Source organism: Coregonus lavaretus (genome assembly GCF_964263955.1).
Source record: "Coregonus lavaretus genome assembly, chromosome: 16".
NCBI lineage: Eukaryota > Metazoa > Chordata > Actinopteri > Salmoniformes > Salmonidae > Coregonus > Coregonus lavaretus.
In genome coordinates, this window is record NC_140003.1 from 15,952,676 (window position 1) to 15,969,526 (window position 16,851).

The 16,851-nt window shown below is 40.8% G+C and overlaps 1 pseudogene across 1 annotated transcript in view; it reads right to left on the minus strand.

Annotated features, from left to right (window-relative positions):
• The window catches only part of LOC311143413 (obg-like ATPase 1), a 48,515-nt pseudogene that overhangs the window by 21,491 nt on the left and 10,173 nt on the right, over positions 1-16,851 (minus strand). Inside the window, exon 5 of the transcript XR_014615551.1 lies at positions 1,891-2,042. The product of XR_014615551.1 is annotated as an obg-like ATPase 1 (transcript). The remainder of the gene's footprint in view (positions 1-1,890; positions 2,043-16,851) is intronic.

Here is a 16,851-nt window from a genome sequence, read left to right on the forward strand (position 1 = left end):
GGAATTCTGGGATTTAGCGGACAAAAGCAATGAAACATTGTCCTTGTTCAATGTACATTATGATCTCAAATGGATTTAAGTGATCATAACAAAAATATTTTAATATGAGTTTGAATTGCCCATTATGTTGCAACATAATGCCTATTGTGTTTCACAATATATAAAGACATATTTGCTTGTGAGCCCACAATCAGCCAGTTGAATTCATGCTGAATAAATACATGCATGGTTCAACTGGCCGAGTATTCTCAGAAAAAGGCAGATGGCATGGTTTCAATCACTCTTGAACAACTGTCTATTTTGTAACAGGAATAATCAAGCTCCAGTTATAAAACACCCCATGTTTGTCTCAGTCCTATCAATATCCAACACATGTAGGTAGCTATAGAATATTGAGTAACATAATTTTTTGTATAGAAATGTGTATAATATGTCACACTACAGAAATGTAAATCTGTATTTAAATGTGTGTTAATTCAGAATTCAGGCATATTTTCGAAAGAGAGAGGACTAAGTGAGGAGCTCTGGCAAAACAAGCTGCAGCTACAGAAATCAGTGCCTAATTCTAAGTTCTCGTTAATTACTCAGTAAGTGCCAATTATTACAGTTTAAATTCAAATACATGGTATTTACCTGGTTACTTTATGGTAGTCAAGGCACTATAAAAGGACGTGCTGCTAAACCATTTGTTTCTTTACATGAAGGAGAATCATGGTATAAGGTGGCGGAAGTACTGCCTACATATCCTGCCCTAAATCTGGACATAAACAGAAGAATGAAGGATGCTCTCAGTAAACCCCTCCCCCCAAAAAATCAAACTCAGCTGAATGTGTCAAATACCAAATTCAGCCTGTAAGAAATGCAGCCTTTGATAAGGACCATTCTCTCACTTCTAAAGGGGCTTTCTATAGATTTTGCTTGGCAAGGCATACACAACCTTTGAAAAGTAATGTAGATTATTTTTATTCATTGCCTAAAATTGTCAGCAATTATGTGCGTCAGCGGCCACCTGCCTGGCCTGAATGGCTGCCCGTCTGCCGGGCTGCTAAGGGGGATTACTCTGAGGGGGACCGACCGGCCGGGGCCCCTGCAGCAGGTGAAATGGCCATGCTTGTTAGTGTAATGAGCGGTCAGAGGCTCCATGTTCCGGGGTTCTGAAATTGGGCACGCCGCTCCCTCTGAAAGGCCAGATTACCTCGCTTACTCGCCCATTCTGCATCAGGGTCACACTCACTCTGCCCTGCACAGAGCACATCATACAATCACAACAGAAGCAGAACTACCGCAGTAAATACTGCAAAGCTTCATTATATGTCAATATGATTATGTAGCTTTGGCTCCGCATGCATTTCGACATGATATACAGTATATTTCGATGGCCTCTAATCTTACACAGTCTATTTTGTGTCTCACCGCGGAGAACCGAAGAATGTTCTGTCAAAGCACATTTATTGTATTCATATCTAGATGTGGGATTGTGGGTCACCCATTGTATGGCCTCACCCAATTTCCAGAAACTGCTGTGGGTGAGAGAGCGAGCTAGTGAGAGCTGTGCTGTGATTTGAGTATTACTTCAGATGAAAAGAGGCTTGTGGAAACACTTTCATTAGCCCAGCACTGTGACCCAAGGTTAGCAGCTGAATAAGTAACTCTCTATTAATGATTTCTACAGCAGAAAACCCCTGACCCCTGATCACTTTCAATCTCAGAAAAAGAGAAAGAAATAGCTCAAAGGGAGGAAGGAGACCCTATGAAAGGGGGAAGAAGAACAGAAAATAAAATAAAAATACATTTTTCCTCATTGACAGTGTGTGTGTGGAACGCTGGGTTATTATTTGTGCTTGTGTGCTGTGTGGGAGCTGCAGTGGACATGCTGGGACATTGACTCACGTATTCAGGTTTGAGTTTCTTGTTGCTTCCCCTCACGGCCACCTTCTCCAGCTTCTCCATAATGGACTCGATCATCTCCTCATCCTTCAGCCTCAGCTCTACATGGATGATCTCAATGTCCCCTCCACGTGGACAATGTCCTTAAAACACACCTAGAATACAGCAACAGGATCACATCACTATAACACACTACCACATACACAAGTACTTGAACCTTTGCTGTAGCTACAGAGATACACACGCACACACATACATACCACAGGAAGTTGGTGGCATCTTAATTGGGGAGGACAGGCTTGTGGTAATGACTGGAGCGGAATCAGTGGAATGGTATCAAATACATCAAAAACATGGTTTCCAGGTGTTTGATGCCATTCCATTTGCGCCGTTCCGGCCATTATTATGAGCCGTTCTCCCCTCAGCAGCCTCCACTGATACCTACATACATACACGCACATGCACACACACACACACACACACACACACACACACACACACACACACACACCTGCTGCATCATCAGGATCAATGGCATCGACTGTTTCCCAGGTCACACGTTGAACTATGAGTATTGAGATCCCCAACAATGATTACATTCTCAGGGGAAAATTGGAAAAATAAATGCATCCTCTTCAAAAAGCACAGTGGGAGAAAACCATGGTAAATGTAATAGCCCAATCACAATCCTTTTGACCATTCTACAAAATACATACTTTATTACTGTATTTGTGAGCACTACTATGAATGATCAACTTGCAGTGTCATGGTAAATTCTTTTAACCGTTATGGGCTCCCCTTTTTACTTACATGGAAAACTTCAGCTCTTTGCCAACTTTAGTATCACAATATGTGAGTGTAGCCAAAGGCGTTTCTGTTTTTATTGTGCTGTGAAACAAAACAACTTTCTGTACCTGTGCCTGTGGCAGAATGTAAATCTGTATGGTGTGTAGCTAGTTATTTTCTAAGAGTGTCTGGCACAGCCTCTAAAAATGGTGAGCTATAAACCAAACACAAACAGTTAAATAATGCCCACCTAAAAAAATACAAAAATGTATTCATAACTAAAATGTTACTGTAAATATGAATACATAAATAAAAAGTGCCTTCCCTCTGCTAATCAATGGCCTAAATGCAATTGGCTTGACGGTGATTAGATAATGAAGCACTTAACCACATAAAATAGCCAGCCACTGATGATGTCCTCCTCCTGATTCTGGAGAAGAGGGTTCCGGCCATGGGGCAGGAAGGGGGGTAGTTGGGTGTGGGGGTTATCTGTCAGACGGGGACTGACATCCTTTAACACCAGTGATGGCCATCTCTCTGGCCCACTATCCACCATGTCATTAATTAGTGTCAGCACAGTGATCGTTATCATTCACCCAACTGGCAGCTGACAAAAATAATTTAAGGCTTCTCGGACATCCGGCTGATATATAAACCTGTTTTCTGAAACTTTTACTTCTATTAAGCAACATGTAAAACACCATGTAACTAAATACTAAGATGTTGTTTCTGTGTATGGTTAAGCTCATTAGCAGTATACCCTACACGTCTTCTACCTGACAAGCATTAACGATTCGTTTTTTGAAAATCATTAAAACTGTTTTAGTTAAACACTGACATCTTCAGTCACGATAATATGAAGCTTTATCATCCACCTGTGTAGCAGGGTTGTGCTACATTCAGAGTTGAATTGAGAATGCCTCATAAATTCCAATTCAATTCTATAAGTTGAATTACATTTGTAGTAAACAGGACACAGAATTGCAATTTGAATTTGAATGAAAGGAAATAGAATTGAATTTAGTGAAATTAAATTAAAATGCCTCTTCTATTCTATATTAGGTGTAATCTATAACAAAATACATATTGTACATAAAACATCAAACATATCGTTATATACATGCATATAAAATATTGTTGAAACAATAGATTTTCAGGACAAACTCTTAAAATGAATGATTAAGGAAAACAAAACCTATATGCAAATATTCAAAGTTATTATATTTAATGAATCACCTTTTTAAAAAAAAGTAAAATGGGGAAATGCTACATTTTCCAGAATCCATTAGTTTAACCCTCAAGTTGGCCCTAAAGCTTTCAAAAAGAAGCCAAACAAATGAAATGGTTTGTGGACATATAACTGCTTATTTTAAGCACTAACATTAAAAGAGTACAGTATATGAACATTGTTTCCAAAGAAAAGTGATATACTATTTGGTATCCAGTGACCTGTCAGATTCAATGAAACGTTCATGTTCTATGACTGAGTGGAATTTATTTGAATTGCACTGAATAAAATTCTACTTCCTGTCACTCAAATTCAAATTCTACATCACGTGGGGTTTGGCCAATTCAATTAGAATTTTAACTCATGAGTTGAATGGGAGTCAATTCCAACATTCTGAATTGAGCACAACCCTGCTGTGTAGTGTGTCTGTCAGGACATTGAAGCTCAGGTTAAAGCAATTGCTGTGTTGATGGATGATGCACGCTATGTTAGGCATCTGCGTGTTGCCAAAGAGTTACAATACTTAATTCGAACAGCACTCCTGCTTGAAGTGTTGACAATTCATTGTAGAGGACTGTTGACAGTTGAGGCACGGTGAGGAAAGTACGTCATTTGATTGATTCATGCCACTTATCATGGCCGTCATACTTCTGATTCTGAACAAGTTTCAACCATGATTCTTGTTGGAAATGCTGATGATTCATGGCACGGACGGATGTTTTAACAGGTATTAGAACACCACTGCAGTTTCCTGAGTCTTCCTTGTTTTTTAAACAAATTGAGTTACGTACTGTGTTATATTTAAGCAATAAGGCCCGAGGGGGTGTGGTATATTGGCCATATACCACAAACCCCTGAGGTGCCTTATTGCTATTATAAACTGGTTACCAATGTAATTAGAACAGTAAAAAGTATTTTTTGGTCATACCCGTGGTATACCACAGCTTTCAGCCAATCAGCATTCAGGGCTCGAACCACCCGGCTTATAATGAGTAATATGACTCTCATAGTTCTCAGCTACAGTTGAAGTCGGAAGTTTACATACACTTAGGTTGGCGTCATTAAAACTCGTTTTAAAACCACTCCGAAAATTTCTTGTTAACAAACTATAGTTTTGGCAAGTCGGTTAGGACATCTACTTTGTGCATGACACAAGTAATTTTTCCAACAATTGTTTACAGACAGATTATTTCACTTATAATTCACTGTATCACAATTCCAGTGGGTCAGAAGTTTACATACATTAGTTTGACTGTGCCTTTAAACAGCTTGAAAATTCCAGAAAATGATGTCATGGCTTTAGAAGCTTCTGATAGGCTAATTGACATCATTTGAGTCAATTGGAGGTGTACCTGTGGATGTATTTCAAGGCCTACCTTAAAACTCAGTGCCTCTTTGCTTGACATCATGGGAAAATCAAAAGAAATCAGCCAAGACCTCAGAAAGAAAATTGTAGACCTGGTTCATCCTTGGGAGCAATTTCCAAACGCCTGAAGGTACCACGTTCATCTGTACAAACAATAGTACGCAAGTATAAACACCATGGGACCACGCAGACGTCATATCGCTCAGGAAGGAGACGCATTCTGTCTCCTGGAGATTAACGTACTTTGGTGCGAAAAGGTGCAAATCAATCCCAGAACAACAGCAAAGGACCTTGTGAAGATGCTGGAGGAAACAGGTACAAAAGTATCTGTATCCACAGTAAAACGAGTCCTAAATCGACATAACCTGAAAGGCCTCTCAGCAAGGAAGAAGCCACTGCTCCAAAACTGCCATAGAAAAGCCAGACTACGGTTTGCAACTGCACATGGGGACAAAGATCGTACTTTTTGGAGAAATGTCCTCTGGTCTGATGAAACAAAAATAGAACTGTTTGTCCATAATGACCATCGTTATGTTTGGAGGAAAAAGAGGAACGCTTGCAAGCTGAAGAACACCATCCCAACCGTGAAGCACTGGGGTGGCAGCATCATGCTGTGGGGGTGCTTTGCTGCAGGAGGGACTGGTGCACTTCACAAAATAGATGGCATCATGAGGAAGGAAAATTATGTGGATATATTGAAGCAACATCTTAAGACATCAGTCAGGAAGTTAAAGCTTGGTCGCAAATGGGTCTTCCAAATTGACAATGACCGCAAGCATACTTCCAAAGTTGTGGCAAAATGGCTTAAGGACAACAAAGTCAAGGTATTGGAGTGGCCATCACAAAGCCCTGACCTCAATCCTATAGAAAATGTGTGGGCAGAACTGAAAAAGCGTGTGCAAGCAAGGAGGCCTACAAACCTGACTCAGTTACACCAGCTCTGTCAGGAGGAATGGGCCAAAATTCACCCAACTTATTGTGGGAAGCTTGTGGAAGGCTACCCGAAACGTTTGACCCAAGTTAAACAATTTAAAGGCAATGCTACAAAATACTAATTGAGTGTATGTAAACTTCTGACCCACTGGGAATGTGATGAAAGAAATAAAAGCTGAAATAAATCACTCTCTACTATTATTCTGACATTTCACATTCTTAAAATAAAGTGGTGATCCTAACTGACCTAAGACAGGGAATGTTTACTAGGATTAAATGTCAGGAATTGTGAAAAGCTGAGTTTAAATGTATTTGGCTAAGGTGTATGTAAACTTCCGACTTCAACTGTACCTGGTTTATATAAACATAGGCTACAGAGTTGTCAGTTCACCTGAGGAAACATCGTAGGTTCATACTCTCTTTGGTAGACTTTGAGATTCAACCCAAGCCACCTACCCAGAGTCCTCTCTACACTCTTAGAAAAAAGGGTTCCAAAAGGGTTCTTCGGCTATCCCATGGATGCGGTAAAGAGGTCAATGGAACGCAGACCGTGGGGGGTAGAAGAAGGACGCCGGATTGGCGCACATTCAACAAATCTGATCTAACAAAGTGGATATTCGTCCAATCCGTCATGATTGATGCATTGTAACAGGCCCAAAATGTGGTTACTAAAGTCTGATTTGGATACATTAGTCTGTTTTCGCTGCATAACATTTAGAAGTAGTCCCTTTTCTGCATTAGAAGAAGTCACTGCTAAATACTAATTCCTGTTCGTATAAGTTGGTAGTATAGCTAGCATAGAGAAATCGGTGGTGGTAGTCAAAGTCGTTTTTTAACTGTAATGCAGTTGATTGGTGACGATGACGTGAACAGGTATAGGGGTTGACATCCATACAAGCATTATACTCCGATTTTTACCTCAACATAGTGTGAAATACACATATAAACAATATCCTAAATGTGGGCTAATTTTGCTGGGGGGCAATGAGGAGATTCAGGATCTTTCCTCCACTGCATCTTTCCCCCACACGTTTCCATTGTTTTTGTCGAGTTTTGTTGACCTCTTTCCCACATCTATAGGAGAACCCTTTTTGGTTCCATGTAGAACCCTTTTGGGTTCCAGGCAGAACCCTTTTGGGTTCCATGTAGAACTCTCTGTAGAAAGGACTCTACATGGAACCCGAAATGGTTCTACCTGGAACCAAAAGTGTTCTTCAAATGGTTCTCTTATGGGGACAGCCGAAGAACCCTTTTATGTTCTAGATAGCACCTTTTTTTCTAAGAGTGTATGTCCAGGTTATTGCCCAGCTGAAAGGACCATTACACAGTACCTCCACAGCCCAATCCCTACTCCCCACCCTTACCCCTGGGGAGGGACAGTCTTGTCTGGAAGCCAGACTCCCTACTATGCAGAGAAAATCACATCTCTGACTGACCAACAACATGCCTAAATCCCTGCAAGTCCTGCTTGCAGTATAAAAGTGGGGAAAATTACTTTCCATGAACATAATCAAGAGAAACAATCAACATAAGTCCATTCTTTATGTGCTTGTTCCACTGTCTTCTTCTGACACTCGGACATTACACAACAGTATGTGGATTAAAAGAAAACAAGCAATCTATGGATATGCAACTGCTTACATCGCCATTAAATCATTTTGAACTACGATAGCGTGATTAGATCGACAACAAAATTACAGATGCACATGAAATCAAACTTTCCAGTCTCATTCGAGTCAACCGAAGCTCTACACTTTGGTGCAAGCTGTCATGATCATGCGTGTCGTTGTCGTGCTCATGGTAAAATGAACTTATCCAATTACACTTTGCCTAATCAGGCTGTTTTGGTTCCTCTCCTCTTCCAGAGGTACTCCACAGTATAAACAGTTCACTTACGCCACACAGAAAAGGGCTAATCAGTGGAATTATTGTTTTGCTGCTCCAATTTGCCAGCTCCCAGTTCTACACTGATTGGACTGAAAATGTGCTATTGTGTGCACGGTCCCTCCATTAACTTAAAGTGAAAATAATGCAATGTGAATCATTTGTGAGAGTCATAAATGTATATACAGACAAAGGATTCTGATTCTTTTTTGGGATAGATAAAACAAGAATGCTTGTGAGGGTTAATTGTTCTATAGGCTATATCTCTAATATATATTTGTTGGAAAGGCTGGACATAACAGTATTATAACTATAATAATAATATTTTGACACTGTTAATCTTCTAAATAAAAGCCCTCACAACAAACAGATAAATACTATATCAAGAAAAAGCTACATTAAAACAAAGAGCATAATTCTAACTCACTATTACACACACAGAATTCCTAAGTGGATTGTGATTTTGGCCACTATTTGATCAAGATCAAAGCTAAAGAAAGAAGCTCCTCTGTACTTCTAGGTTTAGGAGCAGCTGATCCACCACCCCTTCAGTGATCTACCGACAGTCTTTACTGAACACTACATTCCAAAGTAATTTACTTTTATTTCCTATAATTTCACATTTACATCACACCAGGCCCATTCAGGCCTTAGTAACTGGGCTACTATCTATGCATGAGGAGAAAGAAGGAAGAAAAAAACAGACGAGGTAAATCTCCACAATTAGGCCTTTAACGACTGGGTCTGGGTAGGCCTCTGTGAAGACGGCACTTATGAGACTGCGGCGCCACACAAAGCCACAAGGAAGACAGTAAAGAAAAGAAGAGGGGGGAAGAGAGCCTGGTTTCAGGAGTCAAGTCTATCTTCCAATTAACATTTTACTGCTTCATTTCAAATACTGTATGTTTTGTAGAGACCATTAGCAGGTGTGCCTTTATTGACAGAACAAAGGGCTTTATCTTCTAAGGGCCCGCGTGGCTCAACAATGCTCTGACCAGAGGACGGCTGAAAGGAGTGGAGTCTGGGGAAGCCTTGCCTCAGCAAAGTCATGGGATAGGACTCTTATGCTAGACCACCAGTGAGAGCACCAGTGGGAGCACCAGTGGGAGCAACAGTGAGAGCACCAGTGGGAGCACCACTGAAAGCACCAGTTGGAGCACCAGTGAGAGCACCAGTGGGAGTACCAGTGTGAGCATCAGTGAGAGCACCAGTGGGAGCACCAGTGGGAGCACCAGTGGGAGCTAGGGACTTTAGGGGGAAACAAAGCAGCAGAGCCTATCTCTCTAACATACAATTCACAGACATAAGAAATTACAAATAGGTATTAAACAAGGTTTGTTATGTCTCTAGTTCAAATCATTTGGCACAATAACGGGCTCATTGTTTGTCTGTACAGCTTGTTTCTCCTCTGGGGTGCTGACATGTGAGCTTTCAATGAACCAGGGTGACAACTGTTTCAAGAGGCCACATATTTTCAGTTTGTAGAGGTGAAACACTTGAAAACATGCAGCTAGGGGCTGATGTCATGACTTTTCTGTCAAGTACAAAGACAAGGAGAGACAGGAGAAACATGTCACAGGTAAATACTGATCAAACTGACTCCTCTAATGTTGCTACCTGGAGAGGCTATGTTGTCAACATAATTCAGTCAAATTACAGTCCTCACTGGGGCCGAGCTCCCTGCCATCCAGGACCTGTACACCAGGCGGTGTCAGAAGAAGGTAAAAAAAATTGTCAAAGCCACTCAAGCCATAAGACTGCAAAACAAGACTGTTAAATATCTAATCAAATGGCATTGACCCTTTATTGCACTAATTATCTTGCACTGACTCTGTGTGCACACACTGGAACCTACCCACAAACTCACACATACTTACACTGAGATCCCAACACACACATACAGATGTAGGATCTTAATTTGAGCCAGTTTGCTACAGCAGGAGAATAATCCTGCAGCAACAGGAAATGTGAATTATTATGTGGATTATAATGAATGCACATTTTTGTAGGGGTTGATAAATTTTTCATTAGGTCAAATCGAGTCTGAAATTTCAAAGTGGGAAAGACAAACTTTAGAAGCCTTTTTAAAACTCAAATACACTAAAAGTTTGCATTTCTCAGCAATAAAAGAGCGATCAAATTAACATCCTACATCTGTACACGCATACTACATAGGCCCCGTGTAGCTCAGTTGGTAGAGCATGGTGCTTGCATGTGTACATATGCCCACACACACATAGCACGCGCACACATACATACTGATGCCACACTCACACACACATTCACGCTGCTGCTACTGTCTATTATCTATCCTGTTGCCTAGTCACTTTAAATCAAATCAAATCGTATTTGCCACATGCGCCGAATACAACAGGTGTAGACATTACAGTGAAATGCTTACTTACAGGCCCTTAACCAACAATGCATTTTATTTTTTTTATTTTTTTAAGTGTTAAGTAAAAAAAATTCAAGCAAATAACTAAAGAGCAGCAGTCAAATAAAATAACAGTAGGGAGGCTATATACAGGGGGGTATCGGTGCAGAGTCAATGTGCGGGGGCACCGGCTAGTCGAGGTAATTGAGGTAATATGTACATGTGGGTAGAGTTAAAGTGACTATGCATAAATAAATAATAAACAGAGTAGCAGCAGCGTAAAAGCGTAAAAGAGGGGGGTGGGGGTGGGGGGGCAGTGCAAATAGTCTGGGTAGCAATGATTAGCTGTTCAGGAGTCTTATGGCTTGGGGGTAGAAGCTGTTGAGAAGCCTTTTGGACCTAGATTTGGGGCTCCGGTATCGCTTGCCGTGCAGTAGCAGAGAGAACAGTCTATGACTACGGTGGCTGCAGTCTTTGACAATTTTGAGGGCCTTCCTCTGACACCGCCTGGTATAGAGGTCCTGGATGGCAGGAAGCTTGGCCCCAGTGATGTACTGGGCCGTGCGCACTACCCTCTGTAGTGCCTTGCGGTCGGAGGCCGAGCAGTTACCATACCAGGCGGTGATGCAACCAGTCAGGATGCTCTCGATGGTGCAGCTGTATAACTTTTTGAGGATCTGAGGACCCATGCCAAATCTTTTCAGTCTCCTGAGGGAGAATAGGCTTTGTCGTGTGCAGATGTTGCCTGTAATCCATGGCTTCTGGTTGGGGTATGTACGTACGGTCACTGTGGGGACGACGTCATCGATGCACTTATTGATGAAGCCAGTGACTGATGTGGTGTACTCCTCAATGCTATCTGAAGAATCCCGGAACATATTCCAGTCTGTGCTAGCAAAACAGTCCTGTAGCTTAGCATCTGCATCATCTGACCACTTTTTTATTAACCGAGTCACTGGTGCTTCCTGCTTTAGTTTTTTCTTATAAGCAGGAATCAGGAGGATAGAGTTATGGTCAGATTTGCCAAATGGAAGGTGAGGGAGAGCTTTGTATGCGTCTCTGTGTGTGGAGTAAAGGTGGTCTAGCGTTTTTTTTCCTCTGGATGCACATTTAACATGCTGGTAGAAATTAGGTAGAATGGATTTAAGTTTCCCTGCATTAAAGTCCTCTGCCACTAGCAGCGCTGCCTCTGGATGAACGTTTTCCTGTTTACTTATGGCCTTATACAGCTCATTGAGTGCAATCTTAATGCCAGCATCGGTTTGTGGTGGTAGATAGATAGCTACGAAAAATATAGATGAAAAGTCTCTTGGTAAATAGTGTGGTCTACAGCTTATCATGAGATACTCTACCTCAGGCGAGCAAAACCTTGAGACTTCCTTAGTATTAGATTTTGTGCACCAGCTGTTGTTTACAAATATACACAGACCGCCACCCCTTGTCTTACCGGAGTCAGCCGTTCTATCCTGCCGATGTAGCGTATATCCTGTCAGCTGTATGTTGTCCATGTCGTCGTTCAGCCACGACTCAGTGAAACATAAGATATTACAGTTTTTAATGTCCCGTTGGTAGGATAACCGTAATCTTAGGTCGCCCAATTTGTTCTCAAATGATTGAACATTGGCTAATAGGATTGATGGAAGAGGCAGTTTACTCGCTCGCCGTCGGATCCTTACAAGGCACCCCGACCTACGTCCACGATATCCGTCTCTTTCTCATGCGAATGACGGGGATTTGGGCCTTGTCGGGTGTCTGTAGGATATCCTTCGCGTCCGGCTCATTGAAGAAAAAATCTTTGTCCAAAACGAGGTGAGTAATCGCTGTCCTGATATCCAGAAGCTCTTTTTGGTCGTAAGTGACGGTGGCAGAAACATTATGTACAGAATAAATGACAAATAACGCGAAAAAACACACATAATAGTACAATTGGTTAGAGGGCTGTAAAACGGCAGCCATCTTCTCCGGCGCCACTTTGAGGCTATGCTACCTCAATTACCTCGTACCCCTGCACATTGACTCGGTACTGGTACTCCCTGTATATAGCCACGTTACTTTAACTCGTTATTGTTATTCGTTATTCAATGTGTATTTATTCCTTGTGTCACTATTTCTATTTATTTTTTATCTTGATCTTTAACTCTGATCACATCTTTACTAATGCTGCAGAAATGTGCTTGGAAGCAGCATCCAGATCCATTGGATGTAGTGATCACAATATAGTAGCCATATCTAGGAAAACCAAAGTTCCAAAGGCTGGGCCTAATATAGTGTATAAGAGGTCATACAATACGTTTTGTAGTGATTCCTATATTGTTGATGTAAAGAATATTTGTTGGTCCATGGTGTGTAATGAGGAGCAAACAGACGTTGCACTTGACACATTTATGAAATTGCTTATCCCAGTTACTAATAAGCATGCACCCATTAAGAAAATGACTGTAAAAACGGTTAAATCCCCGTGGATTGATGAGGAATTGAAAAATTGTACGGTTGAGAGGGATGAGGCAAAAGGAATGGCAAATAAGTCTGGCTGCACAACCGATTGGCAAACGTATTGCAAATTGAGAAATCATGTGACTAAACTGAAAAGAAAGAAGAAGAAACTACACTATGAACCAAAGCTAAATGACATAAATAATTATAGTAAAAAGCTTTGGAGCACCTTCAATGAAATTTGGGGGGGGAAAAGGCAAACTCAGCTCCATCATCCATTGAATTAGATGGCTCATTCATTACAAAACCGACTGATACTACTTTAATGATTTTTTTCATTGGCAAGATTAGCAAACTTAGGCATGACATGCCAGCAATAAACACTGACACTACACATCCAAGTATATCTGACCAAATTATGAATGACAAGAATTGTAATTTTGAATTCCGTAAAGTGAGCGTGGAAGAGTTGAACAAATGATTACAAAAGTAATTCTGCTACCTACGAATAGTAAAGCCCCATTTACTGGCTCAAATAGCCAACCAATCATACTGTTACCAACCCTTAGTAAAGTTTTGGAAAAAATTGTTTTTGACCAGATACAATGCTATTTTAAAAGTAAACATATTGACAACAGACTTTCAGCACGCTTATAGGGAAGGACATTCAACAAGCACAGCACTTACACAAATGACTGATGATTGGCTGAGAGAAATTGATTATACAAATAATCTAGGGGCTGTTTTGTTAGACTTCAGTGCAGCTTTTGACATTATCGATCATAGTCTGCTGCTGGAAAAACATATGTGTTATGGCTTTACACCCCCTGCTATATTGTGGATAAATAGTTACCTGTCTAACAGAACACAGAGGGTGTTCTTTAATGGAAGCCTCTCCAACATAATCCAGGTAGAATCAGGAAATCCCCAGGGCAGCTGTCTAGGCCCCTTACTTTTTTCAATCTTTACTAACGACATGCCACTGGCTTTGAGTAAAGCCAGTGTGTCTATGTATGCGGATGACTCAACACTATACACGTCAGCTACTACAGCAACTGAAATGACTGCAACACTTAACACAGAGCTGCAGTTAGTTTCAGAATGGGTGGCAAGGAAGAAGTTAGTCCTAAATATTTCAAAAACCAAAAGCATTGTATTTGGGACAAATCATTCACTAAACCCTAAACCTCAACTACATCTTGTAATAAATAATGTGGAAATTGAGCAAGTTGAGGTGACTAAACTGCTTGGAGTAACCCTGGATTGTAAACTGTCATGGTCAAAACATTTTGATACAACAGTAGCTAAGATGGGGAGAAGTCTGTCCATAATAAAGTGCTGCTCTACCTTCTTAACAGCACTATCAACAAGGCTAGAGGCTCTAGTTTTGTCGCACCACAAAGAGGGACTTAGGAAAATTGCAATTGGCTCAGAACAGGGCAGCACGGCTGGCCCTTGGATGTACACTGAGAGCAAACATGAATAATATGCATGTCAATCTCTCCTGGCTCAAAGTAGAGGAGAGATTTACTTAATCACTACTTGTATTTGTGAGAGGTATTGACATGTTGAAAGCACCGAGCTGTCTGTTTAAACGACTAGCACACAGCCAGACATCCATACATACCCCACAAGACATGCCACCAGAGGTCTCTTCACAGTCCCAAAGTCCAGAAAAGACTATGGGAGGCGCACAGTTCTACATAGAGCCATGACTACATGGAACTCTATTCCACATCAGGTAACTGATGCAAGTAGAATCAGATTTTAAAAAACAGATAAAAATACACCTTATGGAACAGCAGGGACTGTGAAGCAACACATACATAGGCACAGACAAATGCATACACACACATTATAACATACACACTATACACACACGTACACATGGATTTTGTGTTGTAGATATGTGGTAGTGGAGTATGGGCCTGAGGGCACACACTTAGTGTGTTGTGAATTCTGTAATGAATGCATTGTAATGTTTTTAAAATTGTATAACTGCCTTAATTTTGCTGGACCATAATGGGATCCATAATAAATACAAACTCTGCATTGTTGGAAAAGGACCCGTGAGTAAGCATTTCACTGTTAGTCTACACCTGTTGTTTACGAAGCATGTGACAAATAACATTATATTGATTTGATTTGATTCACTGGCTGCTAACTTCCTGTGCATGTTTTCACATGCGAGAGGGGAAGAGCACATCTAAAGCGCTTGCATTCCTGTACCGCAATTCTCCTGGTATTCAAAGCAGTAAAACTACTTTATGAGTGAGTCTGTCAGGAAAAGCACATTATGGCCGTCTTCCCTACATCAAAACACTGGCAATGCAGACAGGATTATTTATGTTGATATGTTTTTATATATATATAATGAAAAAAATGTTGATAGCAGACTTACATGTAGGACTCATCTCACTTGTTTTGGGTTATTTTGTTTCTCAACAGATTGCAAAAATGGAAAATACATCTGTATCTTAAAAAACAGTTTAAAGACATCAGAAATTGTGTGTTTGTATATCTCAAGGACATACTCATGTTTCCGGCAAAATACCATATTTCAGAATTGATTGTAAAGAAATTACAGTATTTCATCCTATGAATATCAGTCGGCTACCTCAAGGTATCTCCCATTCCAATTTAATCTCAAGCCAATTGCAGTACATCCAAACAAACCAATGTATCAAATGCGTATCCTTTCAGCAATATTTTTGTCACTGAAAATGGGTGCCAAAGTGAAGAGCTGACATCTGACTGGAAAGATAACCTCTCAGTCTAGTTGGATATTTATGCAGTTGAAGAATGAATGTACTAGGGAGGCTCCAGTTTTCATTAACTCTGATAGACAATAATGGTGTTCATTCGCTTTTCATTTAAGTCCCCTCTGTCATTTATTTTAAGCCAGTGGGTCCGAGAGCGCCTTGATTGAAAGGAACCATCATATGCACATCACTGTTTTCCCACATCATTCAGAGAACAAACCATTTTAGATTCTTAACTACCATAGCGGTGCTGATTGCACAGGCAGCAGCAATTTCCTAACCAACCGCCACCTGAACAATGATGTGTTCGGCTTTCAGACCCTTCAGCCTTTCAAAGGTGAATCATTTCACAGTTTGGAACGAGATCTCCATAGCAACTCCTCTTTGAGGGGTTTAGAATCACCATCCAATAATTCTATGATCATCGGACCCAGCCATTCCCAATGGTTCTTTTCACAGCAGACAGGGAAGGGGGGCAGGAGGAGGAAGCAGAAAAATTCTACAGTCTATTTCAGGCAATTCATCCGCCAGCCCCATTAGAATTCAAAATATTTCGACCTTCAATCACCAAGCATGTTATCTGGAGATGCTGTGATCTCCAGTCAAGATGGGTAGACGTTTTAGTCTAATCACCCACGATGAGTGGAGGCTGACAAAAACTCTTCATTCTGCCAGAATCCAAATGCTCATTTAAACGGTGAGACAGTATATATCAACACAGGCCACAAACACACTGGAGGAGGATTCATGGACTCCACCGGTAAATAGAGCAAAATGCTGTGGATCCGCTCTGTGTCTCTAGGAAATCACATCACTCTGTAAAACAGCAGATGATATAATTGCAGGAGCATACACAACAGCACACAGGCTGCATTTCTAAAATAAATGATTGTGCTCTTACAGAACATAAATAGGAAGTAACTTATCCCATCATTTCTTTGCTCTGCCGATTAAATGCAACTCTGAAAAGGCTGTAATAATTGAATATACATATGTAGAATAGCTGGGGTCACTTCAGATACTATTTCTCTGAATACTGGAAATAGTTTGGAGTATGTTGTAATGACTACGAGTACAAATCCCACCTTATTCAAACTGCTCAACAAAGCAGTGACAAATGCTCACACATACAAAACATGAGTCTAGACTCTAGTTCAACATGAAGTACCTCTCCAGTAATGTAAACAAAGGGAAAACA